This window comes from Chrysemys picta, chromosome 1 (genome assembly GCF_011386835.1).
Source record: "Chrysemys picta bellii isolate R12L10 chromosome 1, ASM1138683v2, whole genome shotgun sequence".
Lineage (NCBI taxonomy): Eukaryota > Metazoa > Chordata > Testudines > Emydidae > Chrysemys > Chrysemys picta.
Window position 1 is genome coordinate 225,725,429 of NC_088791.1, and position 18,022 is coordinate 225,743,450.

The 18,022-nt window shown below is 39.9% G+C and overlaps 1 long non-coding RNA gene across 2 annotated transcripts; it reads left to right on the forward strand.

Moving 5' to 3' along the window:
• Positions 1 to 4,490: 4,490 nt before the first annotated feature.
• On the forward strand, positions 4,491 to 17,405 carry LOC135983955 (uncharacterized). Of its 2 annotated transcripts, none has more exons than XR_010601826.1 (3): positions 4,491 to 4,628; positions 15,192 to 15,373; positions 17,054 to 17,405. It is a non-coding gene; the product is annotated as an uncharacterized LOC135983955 (long non-coding RNA). The 2 variants fall into 2 exon arrangements; XR_010601825.1 differs by having other exon boundaries at positions 4,515 to 4,907.
• Positions 17,406 to 18,022: the final 617 nt, after the last annotated feature.

Sequence of the window (18,022 nt, forward strand, 5' to 3'; positions counted from 1 at the left end):
CTTAGAGACCAGCACACCACAGTTGGAGTGAATGCCAGACTCTTTGTTTCCTTTTTACACAGACTCTTACCTCCTTGCTGTTTGTCCCTTAGTGACCTCTCTAAACATTCACAACTAACACCACAAACTTGTTGCATATACCTCCCTCATCAGCTGAACTGGAGTTACCTTTCTCAAAAGAGGTGAAGATTTGTATGATTAGATTTCTCCATAGTGCATGCAAGTACCTTGGACTGTGCACATAAAATAATTATTTCTCTGTTATTAACCTGTACTTATCTGTCAGATGCTTGTGTGTGAATTGCTTTCTTAATACAGCATTCATCAAGTCAAGCCATGAAAAATAATGCTAAAGAAAACCGCTGATCCTTTAGCCAGTGCTGAGAGCACTAGTGTATATATGTCTGCGTGTGACTGTTCACAAAGGTTCGCTTGAAACTTGGGGGGGATAGCTCAGTGGTTTGAGCATTGGCCTGCTAAACCCAGGGTTGTGAGTTCAATCCTTCAGGGGGCCACCTAGAGATCTGGGGCAAAAATCAGTACTTGGTCCTACTAGAGAAGGCAGGGGGCTGGACTCAATGATCTTTCAGAGTCCCTTCCAGTTCTATGAGATAGAATAGGTATATCTCCATATATTTGCACTGTGTGCTTATCTGAGTTTATTAATGCATTTCACAGATATGTAGATGATTATATTGTAACTCTAACCATTGCAGAGGCCAGGCAGAATGTCAACACTGGATTTTACTTTATTGCTTGCTTTCCTAATATTTTTGAATGCAATTGACTGCATCTGTGTGTCTATCCATTTATTGTGAACATGTATGACCTAATGGACAATCTGTATGACTTGCCTCATAGAAGTAGATGGTTATTGGGAGACTTTATTTTATGGCTTACTGTTTTTAGCTAAGCCTGGTTGCAATAAATTTGGGTTTTTAAGGACCCCAGTTGTTAATCACAAAATACTGATATTAAATAATATGCCTCTGTTGCAGTAACCAGTCCTATATTAGTATCACAACACTGTAGTGAACACAGACTGGCCTTTATTGATCACCTCTAAATCTAAATAGCTATCAAGCAATATACATGCAGGCTATTGATTTGGATTAACTAATTGAGAATGAATCAGTGATCTGATATACTGCTCTGGCCTCTGTAAAAAGAGGAATTAACTTCTCTTTCCCTGCAGAATTCATGGAGTTCATCAATCTGGTGTGGCAGAGCATATTTTAGGCGGTTGTGTGTAGATGCTATAAAACACGGTGAATGACATGTTTGTGGACTGTGAAGCTCTAGTTGAGAATGAGTTGCCAGGTAACAGGAGATAATGGAGAACAAGCTGACATAATTGCTTTGGACTGTCAAAAACCCTTTGAGAAAGTCCCTCACAAGAGATCTATAAGGAAAGTAAGTAGTTACAGAGTAAGAAGTAAAATATATCAATGGGTTAAAAACTCTCTGAGAGAAAAGACGACGAATAATGGTAATTGTCAACATAGCAAAAGGTAAGAGTGGGATGTCACAAGATTCTGTGCTAGAACTCTTGTAGTTTAATATCTTTGATATGTAGAAAGAGGGTGAACAGTGAGGTGGCAAAATTTACAGATAACACAAAGCTATTTAGGTTAGTCAAGGTCAAAGAAGACTATGAGGAAATTCAGAATAACACTATCTGGGAGTATATTTTCCCCCTGTATCTGATACAAATTTATTTAACAATAAAACAAACAAGCAAAACCCCCAGAAAACCTCTTCACTCAAAATTGTATCCTTGCTGCCTGTCTTTAGAGAAATTGCTGTTTCGCTTTAAATAGTCTAATTACAAAATCTGAAAGGCTACATAGCAATGCTCTACTCTTAGTAAAGAGACTTTATTCTACTTAGTAAATGTGGCTAGCTATGTTGCTAACTATGACTGCGGACTCAGGCTCCAATGAAGAAGGCCATATTTGTTTCTGAAGAGCCCAAAATTTTAAGGTATTGCCATATGCAGCCCACCCCCATTTTTTCCAACAGCAATGCTGCTATCTAGGAAACTCAAGACATTGAAACTGTCACAAAGTGCCAACTTTCAATCCTGGACAGACACATTAGTGTATTTAAACTGAATTGAGCCAAAGCTTGGTTCCATTGAAGTCAAAAGGGAGTTTTGCTATTGACTTCACTGTGGCCTGGATTTGGCCCAATATTTTTATAGACGAGAAATCCTCTAAACAAACACTGCATCATATTTACACAGAACACTAAGCCACTACTCTGAACCAAAACATAATTCCACTTTCCCTTTATGTTTGCTCTGTTCTCAAGCAACAGGAGCATTATAGCAGTCAGCAAACAATGTCATTCTGTTCATGGTAAACACACTTCATTTTCAGTTAGAATGCTCACACAAACACCACCCTAGCGTTTTATCCCGGAACATGCCAAAATAAAGACTGAGAGCATTTGAGCAAGCAAATGCTTCTATCCCTTTCTTTTTTTTTATGTTCATTTTGTAGACTAACAGGAGAAAAACATATACAAAAGAATAGTTTGTACTGCCTACAAAAGATATTATAAATATGCATAGTACTAAGCAAGTAAGTGCATGTTAACTACTAAATACCTTAAAATAGCCTTAATAGTAATTTTAAAAAAATATTATTATTTCAGATCAAAAGATTGCTGCAGTTTATGGTATAGTTTTTCTGCATGTTTTACTTCATACCATTCATGAAAGACCGACAGAATACTACATTCGTCTGATTTTTGTCGTTTTCCTGGTTTATTAGGCAGAGTTTGAGAGTTTTTTCCCTCCAACCCCATGGCAAGGATAATCCTGGCCCTTGGCAAACCATTTATCAATTGCAGAACATTAAGGCTTTTGAAATGAGTACCAATAGTGTTTAAGTGCAAAATGCAAGACTTTTTGAAGCTGTAAGTTAATTTAATAGCTTTACATTATGCACTCCTAAAAGAGCCTGTGCCATTGGCAGTTTAATTGTAGTTTTAGTTATTTCCTGTATGTGTAGCTGTATCATTTCCCCAGATGGCTATATCTTCAGATGTTCATACCAGATGCATTTAAAAGTCACCTTTTTTCTGTGTGGTCTCTCTCAACTTTGTGTCTATCTTCCCTTTATATGCCATTTACTAAGAGCAAAACAATTATCTTTCTTACATTGGTCTTACTCCAGTGTAAGTCTACTGACTTCAGAGGAGTTACAACTGATTCTGACCAGATTCTGATTCTTACATTGCCGTGCACTGGTGATCATATTGGATTTTGCACCTGGTACTTCTTGGCCTTATGTGCCTGATTAAAAGTGTCCATTAGTTGTCTTCTCCTCATTTTGTGCTGTGCTCTTTCACAGGGCTTCACCTCACTAGTGACTCTTGGTTAGAATTTTGTGCAAGCTCTGGCTGTTTTTTCCCCTCCTTTTTCTTATTCAGTGTTGTGAAATAAAAATTAAACATATAGTACAATCTGAGAACTGGTAAATACTACAATGAGCCTTTGTCATACATTTTCAGTGTGATGGATAATAGAAGGCATGAGGCTAAATCTCCATGCACTACTGACTATAAAGCCTTCGTTTATCCACAGTAATCCCCTAATTTAATTTGCATACCTCTGAGTGGATGGAATCACTTCACCAAAACAAAAAAGCCTGCTTTTATTCTGGTGAAGTGCTGCAGGATTGGGGATGTAGTACTTTTGTCCGAGGCCCAGGGCTGCAGTGTAGCAACCCACATTCCCCACAACTTCTACTGACTCCTTCCATGGTCTGTTGGAGCCACTCGCTTTATGTAAATACAGATTGTGACCCATCCCCAAGCCAGCCTGCACCCTCTGTGCCTGCCTTGTGGAGCTGCTTTGTGCAAAGGCACTCCTGCGTTCACTCTGGTGGCAGCCTATCAATTCAGCCCCAATGTGGGGCACAAATGATGTAGGGGCCCTCTGCACCTTAGGGAACCTCACCTAGAGTGCAATATAACATGCTGGCGGGAGGCAGGGGGTATATTATGTATCAAATGGGAAATAGTGTCTTGCAAGATGTGCACTTATTTTTACTTTTCTTCTTATCCCAAAGCATCTTTACACACATGGGGAGCAGTATTTGTACTCAGTCAATTTGAAATCTATATAACAAATCACAAGACATAATGAGAAAAGTACAAAGTATGGTGAAGCTCTGGGTAAGTAAGTCTAGGTGCTGTGCAATATAAGCTGTTGCCCTGCAGTGAAGGGGCAATGGCTAAGAAATGTTAGAAATGAATTTAGTCAAATATATATACTAAATAGTGTTTGAGAAATGAATATTATATATGGTATTATAAGAACATAAAAGGAACTTTTGCTTTTGTATGCATCTCTGCTGATGCAGCATTTCAGAACTTCTGAAACAGTTTTGTGGTTGTGTAAACCATGAAAACTGGTTTCTGTGACTTATTAATCAAAACCTTGATCTGTGTACACAGCAGGGTGAAGCAGAGTGTCATAAGGGAATTGCTAGCTTCAGGTTCCCTTCACTCACCTCCTAACAAGACAAGCTAGTAAGTAAAAACCCAGACCCACAAAAACAGACCAGTAAGAGAAAAGAAGAAGAAGAAGAAGAAGAAAAAAAACCTGGATGAAGCCAGTGAGTTTAACAGCAAAGTCCTAAATGACATAAGTAGACAGATAATAGTAAATTGTAGCAGGATAAGCAAAAATGTATTAATTTAGGTTATTGTGATTTATTCATGAGAATATTTAGAATATGTAGGTGCACAAACGAGGTAACTTAGAAATTGGAGTCTGCACAAAGTTATGGAACAACCGATACTATATAGATTGACAACAAGAGAGTGGAAAAGATGCAGGGAAAGAACATAGCAGATACCAGAGATTTGAAAAGAGTCACCTTGACCCAGGAGAGGTAATTTGATCAGTTATGTTTCTTGCCTTGTCAATTTTACATGTATATGTAATTCACAGATAGCATTGTCTAAAACCCTACAAAATAAAAGCTAAAAAAACCTGTGTAAACCTAAATTGAAGTGGATCTTGTTTTTCACCCAATAGGATGGAAATCTTTTGATAAAATATCATAGACTGTGCAGTATTCCTGGACAATGTGGGATAGGATAAACAAAGACCAAGAATATATTCAAAACTAAAATGCAATGGGAAATTGGTGGAATATAAGTGATGACTTATAAATCATGGGTATAATTTGAGATAAAATGTAACTAGTTAAAAGATAATGTGAGAAAATGGCACTAATCTAATCCTTGCTATAGATTTCCCATGAGTTCCCCCTTTTTGATTATAAGAGTTCCTTAGCTAGAGACAATTCAATTTTTTGCTATTAATAGCCTAATCTAGTAATTTGCTTTAGCAATGTTTATTACAGCTATTCTCTGACTTCAGTTGTTCTATGGCCCTTCCTTTTGCATTTATTCACAAACCTTCACAGTGTGTCATTCACAGTTTTCTGGATTCTCAAATAGCTGAACTAATATCTCAGAACACAACATACAATGGGGGATGGGACTGAAGTGCTAAGGAAATTAATGTTATTGGGGCTGGAGGTTATGTAGCCTAAAATGAGAGAGATGTTTGTCATTAGGTGTAGTAAGACTCTTTCCAATTTCTTAAAGACCCAGATAAACCCTCTCTAGAAGGGACTAGCAGGATTTACAGTTGTTAGCCCAGAGCTTTTTTTTTTCCCCCCAGTCCGATTTACCATGCTGTTAGGAATGTGAAAGTAGCTGTCCCTTTATATAATCCATTTCCTTTACAAAATGAGGCCTGGCAAATCTTCAAGACCCTATCTGCTTTCTGATGCAAAGGCCTAGATATCAGTACAAAAAGGACTGTGTAAAGCTGATATATAATTGATGAATTTCTCATTGAAATGGACTGGCAAGTTCTTAATAGTTGGAATTAAATTTAAATTTTATAAAAAGGTCTATGCTCATTAAGGGAAAAATCTCACTCCAGAGCCCTGGCATATTAAACTCATCAGGCCAGCAATTTCAAAGAGGTCAAACACATACGGCAGCTTTCACTGATGCCAAGTAGCTTGCTTGCTTCTATGCTAAGGCTTCAGTTACTTTATATTACTGAAGGGTGGTCAGGGTAGTCATGCAGAATGTTATAACACTCACAAAGGAAACAGATTGGTTTTAATGACAGTCCCTTGATACTGCAGGTGGCAACATCAATTCTGAAATTGCTTTGCATCTACAAAAAGTCTAGTACATTTTTATGGAGTGTGTTGTGTGCATATTTTTGCAGAATGTGAAGCAACATGTTGTTTCACTCCACAGGTGAGTGTTGGCCATAGAACAACAACCTTACAGAGGGGTAAAGGGAAAAGAGTCAATTTAAAGGTTTTAATCCACATCCTCCATGGGACTGACCTTAATTACCCTCTCCCTGGGTGCTTGTCATCTCCCATTACATTGCTATTAATACTGCCAATGGCTGGGGGAAAGGGGCCTCTAGAGATCAGAGAAGCTACTTGAGCCTAGATCCTCAAAGGCTCCTAATTTCCATTGTTTTCCTTTGAGGATCTGGGCCTTAGGGCCATATTTTTTTAAAACCCCTAATGGGACATAGGAATTTGGCACTCGTGAAAAATCCTACTAGGTGCCTGTTTGCAACTTTAGGCATCTAAATACCTTTAAAAATCTGATCTTGTTACTAGAAAAAGGTCTATTTGTTTTCGTTCTGTTTCCGGAATTAGGTAACATGTCCTTACAGAGCCATGAAAAACCAGGAGTGTACACGCTGTGTTGTGTCCTTTGTCTTAATTACCTTTCTCAGTTGAAAGATTATAGTATAGATTTATAGGGGAAAAATAAAGATGCTTTGAGAAAGGTCTGGAGACTGAAAGGTCAGTGATTCCATTTTATCAGTACATTAAAGAGTAAGGAGTCCAAAGTAGGTAATTTTGTTAGGAAGTAGGAAGGTTGGCTGGCTGATTTTTATTCATGTCAAAAGGTGCCTCTTCTTGTTAGTGAGCTGGGGAAAGAGCAATTTCACCAGAGCCCTGAGCTGACCAGAACTCCAGTTTTTGTAAGAATATAAATGTAAATTCTGTTTGACTCAAAATACATTTACTAAATATAAGATTGTTTTAAGTTATTTTATTCTGGATCTCTTCTGTTTTTAGCACACCAGAGAAAAAGAATCTACTGATATAGCTTAATTTGTTTAGAATGTACTTGTTATGGTGTGTACTACATCAGAGCAAACCCACAGGTCAGAACATAAGAATGGCCAAACTGGGTCAGAACAATGTCATGTCTAATCCAGTATCCTGTCTTCTGACAGTGGCCAATGCCAGATTCTTCAGAGGGAATAAACAGAACAGTGCAATTGAGTGAACCATCGACCTTCAACCAGTACCAGTCAGAGGCTTATGGACACCCAGAGCATGGTGTTGCATCCATACCATCTTGTATTAAATAATAATTAATGGAGATATCCTATTTCCTAGAACTGGAAGGGACCTTGAAAGGTCATTGAGTCCAGCCCCCTGCCTTCACTAGCAGGACCAAGTACTGATTTTGCCCTAGAATCCCCAAGTGGCCCCCTCAAGGATTGAACTCACAACCCTGGGTTTAGCAAGCCAATGCTCAAACCACTGAGCTATCCCTCCCCCCTCTTGGCTAATAGCCACTGATGGACCATCCTCCATGAACTTATATTGTAATTTTTGAACCCAGTTATACTTTTGTCTTTCACAACATCCTCTGGCAATGAGTTCCACAGGTTGACTGTGCATTGCATGAAGAAGTACTTCCTTCTTCTTTGTTTTTAAACCTTGTCATGGCTGACCCCTAGTTCTTGTGTTATGTGAAGGGGTAGATAATATTCTCTTATTCACCTTCTCCACACTATTCATGGTTTTATAGACGGCTATCATATCCCCCACTTACTCATTTCTTTTCCAAGCTGAACAGTCCATCTCTTTTAATCTTTCATATGGAAGCTGTTCCATACCCCTAATCATTTTTGTTGCCTTTCTCTGTATCTTTTCCAATTCTAATATCTTTTTTTTTGTTTTTGAGATGTAGTGACCACAACAGCATGCAGTTTTCAAGGTCTAGGCATACCATGGATTTATATAGTGGTATTGTGATATTTCTGTCTTTCTATCCCTTTCCCAATGGTTCCTAACATTCTGTTAGGTTTTTTCAATGCAGCTGCAGATTGAGCAGATGCTTTCAGCGAACTATCCACAATGATTCCAAGATCTTTTTCTTAAGAACATAAAAACAGCTGTACTGGGTCAGACCAAAGGTCCATCTAGCCCAGTATCCTGTCTTCGGACAGTGACCAATGCCAGGTGTCCTAGAGGGAATGAACAGAACAGGTAATCATCAATTGCCCATTCTCAGCTTCTGGCAAACAGAGGCTAGGGACACCATCCTTGCCCATCCTGGCTAATAGCCATTCTTGAGTGGTAACAACTAATTTACACCCCCTCATTTCACATGTATAGTTAGGATTATGTTTTCCAGTGTGCATTACTTTGCATTTATCAACACTGAATTTCATCTGCCATTTTCTTGCCCAGTCACCCAGTTTAGTGAGATCCCTTTGTAATTCTTCGCAGTTTGCTTTGGACTTAACTATCTTGAGTAATTTTGTATCATTTACAAAGTTTGCCACCTCACTCTTTACCCCTTTCTCCAGATCATTTATGAACCAGGACATAGCATTGCAGAGGTTCTTCCTCCCTAGTGACCCCCTTTGTGTCCTGGTCCTGCATTAATCTGCTGTCTCTATGGACCAGTTGTCCATCCTGGTCAGTTCTCTGTCCAATACCCTTCCAGAGTTAACAAAAAATAAATTAATGTTGATCTCAAAATAGCCAGTTGGATGTTAAAGTCCATAATATAAACAGTAGTCTTCCTGGAAACTCAAGGCCGGTATTGTCAAATTTGGACCCCTGACTGGGCCAGATTACTTGGATTAGGGAAGGGAAACCCTGGCTTCACCCAGAACTGGCCCCTAGTTGAAACAGTCAACCCTGTTTATCTGGCCTAGTGGGCTCTGATTTACCTCTGCCTGTTCCCAGCCCTTCTAGGTGCTGGAAGACCAACTCTCACTGGTTCTGCTGGTAGCTTATCATGAGCAGAGTGTGCCAAGGTGGCAGGGCATCCAGCAGGGAGTAGCAAATGCCCAGTACACCCATCACAGTATTCATAGCAAAGGATTTACCTTTTTCCCTCTGGCTAGGATCACAAAGCTCTTGATTTTATTGCTCCTTATCTTCTATCATAGCTCTCATCTGAAGTTAACCACTGCATGACAAGATCTAGCCAATTTAGTTTAAAAAATCAACTATGTCGCTAAGTTCAAAATAACACTGCTGTAGGATGACATTTAATGGTGCCATTAGAAAATAAAGTATTGAGTGCAGGGAAAGCTACCAGTTTTTATCTTAAAATGTTAGCTCAATTCAAACGCAACATTTTGGTATATTATGAGAAAATCTTCAAGTATTTCAAGGACTCCACTCTGAGCAAAGATGAGAATCTAATTTCTCAAGAAAAAGCAACAAACAAACAGAGAAACAAAAAGCCAGGAGCATTGTTTGGTATAGACTCTAATAAATGAGGGAGGTTTAAAGAAGACTATTATAAAGCAATGCACCATATTATTACACAGGTTTGTTTAGCCTGCATTTTAAAAATCTAGGTACATTGCATGGGAATATGTTGATTTCAATGAAATTTTCAATGGAAAAGTGTTAAAATATTGTTTTGACTTTTCATTTTGATAATGTGGAAACATTTTATTAATACTTTATTTTCGTTTTATTTAGTGTCAACATTTATATAATATAACTGTAATATTATAGTATACATGCACCATATTAAACATTTGACATTATTTTATAATGTTTTGCCATTATCAGATGGTTCAGAATAGTTTTTTTTTTTTTAACAAAAATTCTGTTCCATGGGAAATTTTAAAATTCCAGCCTTTATTATTTTTTTCAAAACTAAAAGAAATTATGAAAGGTAAGAATTTCCTGACAGCAGAAATTATATTTTCTGACCAGCTGTATTTATGCACTTTTAGCTATGCATAATCATAAATACTTTTATCTAAGATTCAAGTGTTGTATATGAATCATTTCTAATTCAAGTTGATGTACTGTTGAATGTATAGGTCCCTTCGTAAAAATGTAGAGATGGTCAGAAAAAAGAGGAGATGAAGTTTTATAAACTACAAATATTATAAAGAAAGGGGAGGTCACTTTTCCCTTTCAGTATGAATGGGACATGCTTGGCTTTATATTTTGCTCAGCCCATAAAAACACAATTTAAGAAACTTTTTTATATTGAACTCCTTATTCAACAAAATGTAAAACTTCTCTTTTATTTTGCATATATCTCTCATACATAGCATGGATAAGTAAGGCCCCACATTCCATGAATGAAATCGCCTAATGCCTTTACAAAAAACACTCTAATAAAAAGGGAGGATATTTTTGATTTTCCAAAAAAACCTAGTCCTTCATAATCTTGAAAGAGTGTGATAGATAAAGATGATACTAACTTTTTACCTAGGTCCTGAAATTGCAAAAGGAGCTATATGAATAAGTGTTTATACCTGAGTAGGTTCTTTTTCAGGATTGAGGATGGATGAATCACTTTGAAAATGGCTCCGTAATTCAGTCTAACAACCTCTCAGAAGAAGTCATGTAGGAATTCAAGAGGGTTCCAGGGAAATACTCTTAAAAACTATCCATTGTAATAGAGAGGGATGTTCTTTTGCCTGAACTTTTAAACCAGCTTATAGAACAGAGTAAAAAGAACATCTATCTAAGGGAGTTTAAAGTTCTACAAAAAGTTGCATTCCCTATCTAAATCCAGAGGACTTTTTCCATAAAGGAATTTCTTTTTCCAATTTGAAAATGTTAAAAGAATGAGTTTTTTATTCTTGTCAGTAGAATTGTTACAGTGCAGTGCAGCAGAACAATAATAATTACAGTAAACTGTTACCATTGTTCATTTATAATTTACATGTTTAAACTTTCATAAATCATATTACCTATGTTGGAAGGATATAACTCAAGTTAATTAACTGACAGTATCATGTTGCTATATTTAACATCTCATCCCATTCTCCAAGATTATAATTACACATTTCCCAAAAATAAATAAATGAATAAAATAAATATAAGGTTTCCTGACACAGATAAAATCACCTTCTATATTTATTATCACTGCTAACATTAGCAAATCTGCCACATAGCATGTTAACTTTTTTGTATATTTGAATCAACAGTAGTTTCACCTTTAATTAAAGTAGGTTTTGCAAAAGATCTGACCCCTTTCCCGTTGATCCTTTTAATCTTATCTTATTCCATGTCTTTTCTACTGAAGCCTGGTGATTAATACTGCTACAGAAGTTTTACCAGCATGATTTCTTACATCTTCTAATAACCCTCTGCGCCTGAATATGCTTCCTTTTATAATCTATCAAATCCTGAAATTTTAATGAAAGTCTCGCCTTACTCAATGCCTTTCTTCTTGCTTTGACCACTATATAATACTCTTCATCCTGCCAGGGCACTGGAGGGTTGCTCTTTCTTCTCAGATGACACAGGAATAGCCATAGTAGTTGACTGATACATCAACAAAGGCTCCCTCACCATCAGTGGCAGTTTCCACAAAACCCCCAAAAGAGAGAGGGCAAAATGTAACCAGCTTGATTTCTTTTTTAAATCCTATGTTTCGCTAAAGTTTCTTTATCAGATGATAATATCAAAGAAGAAATATATATATGCACTCCCCATGATAATCATGTCTCTCTTTTGTGCATGTACATTTACCTAGGATCTATTCTGCCACAATTACACAGGGCAGTACCTCCCTGTGTGTGTAGTCCCATTGAACAGAGGATGAAATCAATCTACTTTGGAAGAGATTGTTTTGCTCCCTTCCCCTCTCCTAGCTCCTTTTCTCTCTCACTTCTATGACTCTCTCCTTCTCCTTCCCTGTTACTGATCCAGGAGAGCAGATGTGAAACTTCTGTAACTCCTTCACCTGACCCAGTGATTTCTTTCTATCCCGTCTTCTGACTTCCCTTACCACACTCTTATCCCTCTCTTCTACTCCACCTCTCCTCAGGCTTCTTCTCACAATACAAACATGCATCACTCTCCCACATCTTAAACAACAAAAAAGAACCAAAAACACTCTTGACCCATTGGTCTCTTCCACTACTACTCCATCTCCTTTCTTCCTTTCATCTCCAAGCTCATTGAACACAGTGTCTACACTGCTGTCTGGAGTTCCTCTCCTCCAATCCATCTTATGCTCCTGGCATGCCACTGTAGTGCTTTTCACCTAAACCTTTTAAGTCTTTGGCTCCCTAGCCAAAGGCAGTTGAAACCAGTACTCCACCATCAACTTATTGGCTACCTTTGAGATTGTCAAAAATGATCTTTCTTCTTGATATCCTTCCTCTAGGACTGCCCAGAGGATTCAGGGGGCCTGGGGCAAAGCAATTTCAGGGGCTCCTTCCATAAAAAAAAGTTGCAATATTATAGAATACTATATTCTCGTGGGGGCCCCTGTAGGGTCCGGGGCAAATTGCCCCACTTGCCCCCCCTCTGGGCGGCCCTGCCTTCCTCAGCATTTGTGACTGTCCACTCCTGGTTTTTCTCCTACATCTCTAATCACTCTTTCAGTCGGAGGATCTTCCTCATCAGAGCTCTGACTGGTTCCCTGCTTTTTTTAAACCAAGCAAGGGAACAGGAAGTTGTCCATGCAATTGGCTTTCCCCAACTTAGAACTGCCTCCGCTGCTGTCCCTGGTCCTAATCTCCGGACCCTGCCACCTCCTGCACCTGACTGTTTGCTCTCTGGTCTGTTTCAGACTCTGGCTTCCAGGTAAACCAACCATACCTGGCTCTTGATTCCTGCTCTGACCACTAGGTCAGATTACCCATGTCCTGGTTGTGACCTCTGTATCAACTACTTCAACCTCCTCCTTTCTGTCCCTGACAAATGCAATCTTGCTCCACTTATATCCATTCAAAATGCTGCTGTAAAGATCATGTTCCTGGATTGTTGCTTCCAACAGTTCAGCCATCGCTCTGTGTCCCATCCCTGGTTTCCCCTTCTTCACTGCATCAAGCACAGCCTACTCATTCACTTTAAAGGCCTTTAAAGCCATCTATCAACTTCTATAGAGACATCAACTCCCCCACCTTCTCTGCCAATTATGTTGGCGTTTGTGAAGAAGGAACTATGTTGAAATGGAAATTGTTTGATAGGAGAAAGCAACAGAGAGTCCTGTAGCACCTTTAAGACTAACAGATGTATTGAAGCATAAGCTTTCGTGGATGAATGCCCACTTCGTCGGATGCATGTAATGGAAATTTCCAGGGGCAGGTATAAATATGCTGGCAAGAATCAGTCTGGAGATAACGAGGTTAGTTCAATCAGGGAGGGTGAGGTCCTCTGCTAGCAGTTGAAGTGTGAACACAAAGAGAGGAGAAACTGCTTCTGTAGTTGGATAGCCGTTCACAGTCTTTGTTTATCCTGATCTGATGGTGTCAAATTTGCAAATGAACTGAAGCTCAGCAGTTTCTCTTTGGAGTCTGGTCCTGAAGTTTTTTTGCTGTAAGACAAGAAAGAAACCAACAGAACTCCACTGGCCATCACCTACAGTCCTCAGCTTAAACCTCTCCAACGCATCATCAGTGATCTACAACCCATCCTGGACAATGATCCCTCGCTTTCACAGACCTTGGGAGGCAGGCCAGTCCTTGCCCACAGACAACCTGCCAACCTTAAGCATATTCTCACCAGCAACCACACACCGCACCATAACAACTCTAACTCAGGAACCAATCCATGCAACAAACCTCGATGCCAACTCTGCTCACATATCTACACCAACAACACCATCACAGGACCTAACCAGATCAGCTACAACATCACCGGCTCATTCACCTGCACGTCCACCAATGTTATATATGCCATCATGTGCCAGCAATGCCCCTCTGCTATGTACATTGGCCAAACTGGACAGTCACTACGTAAAAGGATAAATGGACACAAGTCAGATATCAGGAATGGCAATATACAAAAACCTGTAGGAGAACACTTCAACCTCCCTGGCCACACAATAGCAAATGTAAAGGTAGCCATCTTACAGCAAAAAAACTTCAGGACCAGACTCCAAAGAGATACTGCTGAGCTTCAGTTCATTTGCAAATTTGGCACCATCAGATCAGGATTAAACAAAGACTGTGAATGGCTAGCCAACTACAGAAGCAGTTTCTCCTCTCTTTGTGTTCACGCTTCAACTGCTAGCAGAGGACCTCACCCTCCCTGATTGAACTAACCTCGTTATCTCCAGACTGATTCTTGCCAGCCTATTTATACCTGCCCCTGGAAATTTCCATTACATGCATCCGAAGAAGTGGGCATTCACCCACGAAAGCTTATGCTCCAATACATCTGTTAGTCTTAAAGGTGCCACAGGACTCTCTGTTGCTTTTTACAGATCCAGACTAACACAGCTACCCCTCTGATATTTGATAGGAGATGCAGTCATAAGAGAAGTGTTAAGCAAAATTGTGTGATCAGGTATGTTATGGGATGAAGACCAAAAAGAACACACACTGCTGGGTGCATAGACACAGAGGTTTGGACTCTTGGACATAACCCACAAAACCAGGAGTACTTTAAGTTTGAAACCCCACAGATTTTGAGGGGTTGAATTTGAAGGATTGGCTCCTGTGTGGAGAGGAAGCACTGTTGGGCTCTTATAAGCTTAGGCTGACCCGATTAGAGTAAGAAGCAGGACGGTCACTGGATACTCGTGTTATGTATTACACTGATTAATAAAAGTTTAGTGTTTGGGGCATGCCTCCAACTTCTAGGTTTGACAGATCAGTGGGTTTTGAATATAACTTTTTTTTCAAGGGCCTTGCACATAAGAATTACAAGCAAATCTCCTCAGAAGATTAGAGGGATACAAAGGCAGATTTGGTGAACTAGTGACTGAGCTATTGAAGGTATATGTCCAGGAAGGGGCAGGTTATGACAGCCTCAATCACTCTTCTGTTAAATTTTCAAATAAGCACCTTCTTGCTTTCTCCCATGCTGCCACTCAAACATGGGAATAGCTTCAAAGATATATGTGTCTTCCTTTAAATACCTTCTCTGCTATAGGGTTGCCAGACATCTGTTTTTCGATTGGAACAACCGGTGGAAAAGGGACTCTGGTGGCTCTGGTCAGCCAATGGGAGCTGCGGGGGCAGTGCCTGCAGATGAGGGCAGTGCACAGAGCCCCCTGGCCACACCTCCACCTAGGAGCTAGAGGAACATATTGCAGCTTCAGGGAGCCACATGAGGTAAGCGCTGCCCAGAGCCTGCACCCCAAACCTCTTCCCACACCCCAACCCCCTCCCCCAGCCCTGAGCCCCCTCCCATACTCTAAATCCCTAGGCCCCAGCCTGGAGCCCCCTCCTGCACCCCAACCACGTGCCCCAGCCTGAAGGCCCCTCCTGCACCTCTGCCCCAGCCTGGAGCCCCCTTCCAGATCCTGAACCCCTCATTTCTGGCCCCAGCCCAGATCCCATACTCCCTTCCTCACTCCTGCCCCAGCTCCCTCCCACACTCCAAACCCGTGCCCAGCCTGGAGCCCCCTCATGTACCCCAAACCCCTAATTCCCAGCCCCACCCCAGAACCCACACCCCTGGCCAGAGCTCTTACCCCATCCTACACCCCAACCTCCTGGCCCAGCACGGTGAAAATGAGTGAGTGGAGTGAGTGAGGGTGGGGGAGAGCAAGTGACAGAGGGAGGGGACATGGAGTGAGCAGGGGCGGGGCCTCAGAGAAGGGGCAGGGCATGGATAGGACCTCAGGGCAGGGGTGCGAGCAAGGGTGTTCAGTTTTCTGCAATCAGAAAGTTGGCAACCCTATTCTGCTGGGATACCTACAGACAACTTGATAATGGTTTAAGCAGATGGTGTGCTGTGACCATGTTCTTTCATGCTGAACGGAACCGTTTCACTGGAGATCACAAGGCACCAGTCTGTAGAGACTGAAGTGCCCTTTCAAACTTAAAGTACTTCTGGTTTTGTAATATGAGGCATGTACTGACTATGTGCTGCAGGGCAGCTTGCTCTGAAGCTGTACATATTTGTGGATAAAGGAAAAACATCCCAGGGTTGTCAATGTGGGCCTTTTCACAAACATTGAAATTCACGTATAAATAAAAGGAAGAGAGATTACTAGTAAAAATCATCAAATCTAGTGCCACATTCATCATTTATAATTAAGGTAAGTTTTCTACCCCATTCTGATCAGTATCTTTCCTAACTTGCAATAAATTATGGCTACTGACATCTCGATAACAGCACCATGCCCTGGAGTTTATGGAGAGCAATATTTAACTTGCATAATCAAAGGATTATAATATTTCTCTAACTTACTGTTAAGGAGAGCTTGATACTATTAGCTTCAATATCTTTTCCCACACCAATAATTATACAGTAAATCCCTGATAAAATGAGAATTAAACTACTCCTCCCAATCATTAGTGACAAATGTGCATCTTTTTGCTAATGTGTATACCAGTCATTAAGAGATGAAAAGAAAAGCCAGAGTGACATTGACAGGTAGACTTTAATCTGTCAATAATTTATATTTAATATGGAGTGAAAACAGCTGGGACAAAGGAACTGTTAAAAAAAAATGAAAATCCTGTAGCTTCAAACACTTAATCTAATGCCTCTAATCAGGAATAACTGACGCGCAAATTCAGAGTCAGTCACTTTGCCCCTTTAGGTTGACTAAGGTGCAAATGAGACCAAAAGGCTGTATTTTTAAAGAGGTAATGGGGAACTACTTGCAGAGCTAGACTGGAAGATATTAGGAGATATGGCTGGAGTAGCTACTATATGAAGCAGAGACTATTACACCTTGCCCAGATGACGTATGTGATCAAACATTGAAATGCTGATTGTAACCATGACCAGCCTGCCTCTGAAAATAATGAATTCCATTTCACCCTCTGAATCAAAAATAGCCACAAACTCTCAAGGATTGGCAGCCAGGAGGGAGGAGGAATTTAAGATGTCTGTACCAGAAGCTGTGTCAGAGATACTGGCTGGCCAAGAGGGTCACAGAAGAAAGAATGACACCTACCTCTGGAGGAAAAAGTCTATTTTGCGGACAGGCTGACCTAGAAAATAGAGAAAGTAAGAGGTTTTTTCATTGTATCTAATCCAAGGAATACCTACCTAGTTTAGCTGTTGCTGAGTATAAAACTCTCTCTCTCTCTGAACAAAAAGCCTAACCAAAACCCTGGGAGAATAGACAGTCCTTGAGGTGTGCTTGGAAAAGCAACATACTTGAGCTTTGTTGAAATGCAGGGGGAAGCAAGGTTCAAATTGTGAAGGCTTTTCACTGAAACTGATTGACTGTGATCAATGTACTTAAAGCAATTAGTGCTGAAAATTTTTCAGACTAAAAAAAAGTTTCTCTAGAGTTAAATTTACAGATATAATGAAAGCGTGAGTGACTCAAATCTAACTCCAGCATTCTTCTATGGTACAAAACTTCACTGTCTACTTTTGACTCAGCTACCTCAGCATGAATCATATCAATTAATCCTGAGCACATAAGAATATTCCCCAAACCAGTAATAACTACTTAACAGTAACAAACTCCATTGGCCATGGCTATGAAACATGGTTCCAGAAAATACATTTTGAGGCCCTCACTGATCTTCATACTAATGACAGCCATATAAAATGTTATAATTGCAGCGTTGACTGCCTCATAAAATACTCCCTTCTTAAGAACATAAGAATGGCCACGCTTGGTGAGATCAAAAGTCCATCTAGCCCAGTATCCTGTCCTCTGAGAGTGGTCAATGCCAGGTGCTTCAAAGTGAATAAACAGAACAGGTAAGTGATCCATCCCCTGTCGTTCACCCCCAGCTTCTGGCAGTCAGAGGCTTCTTAAATAGAACGTATAATTATTAAATAAGAGA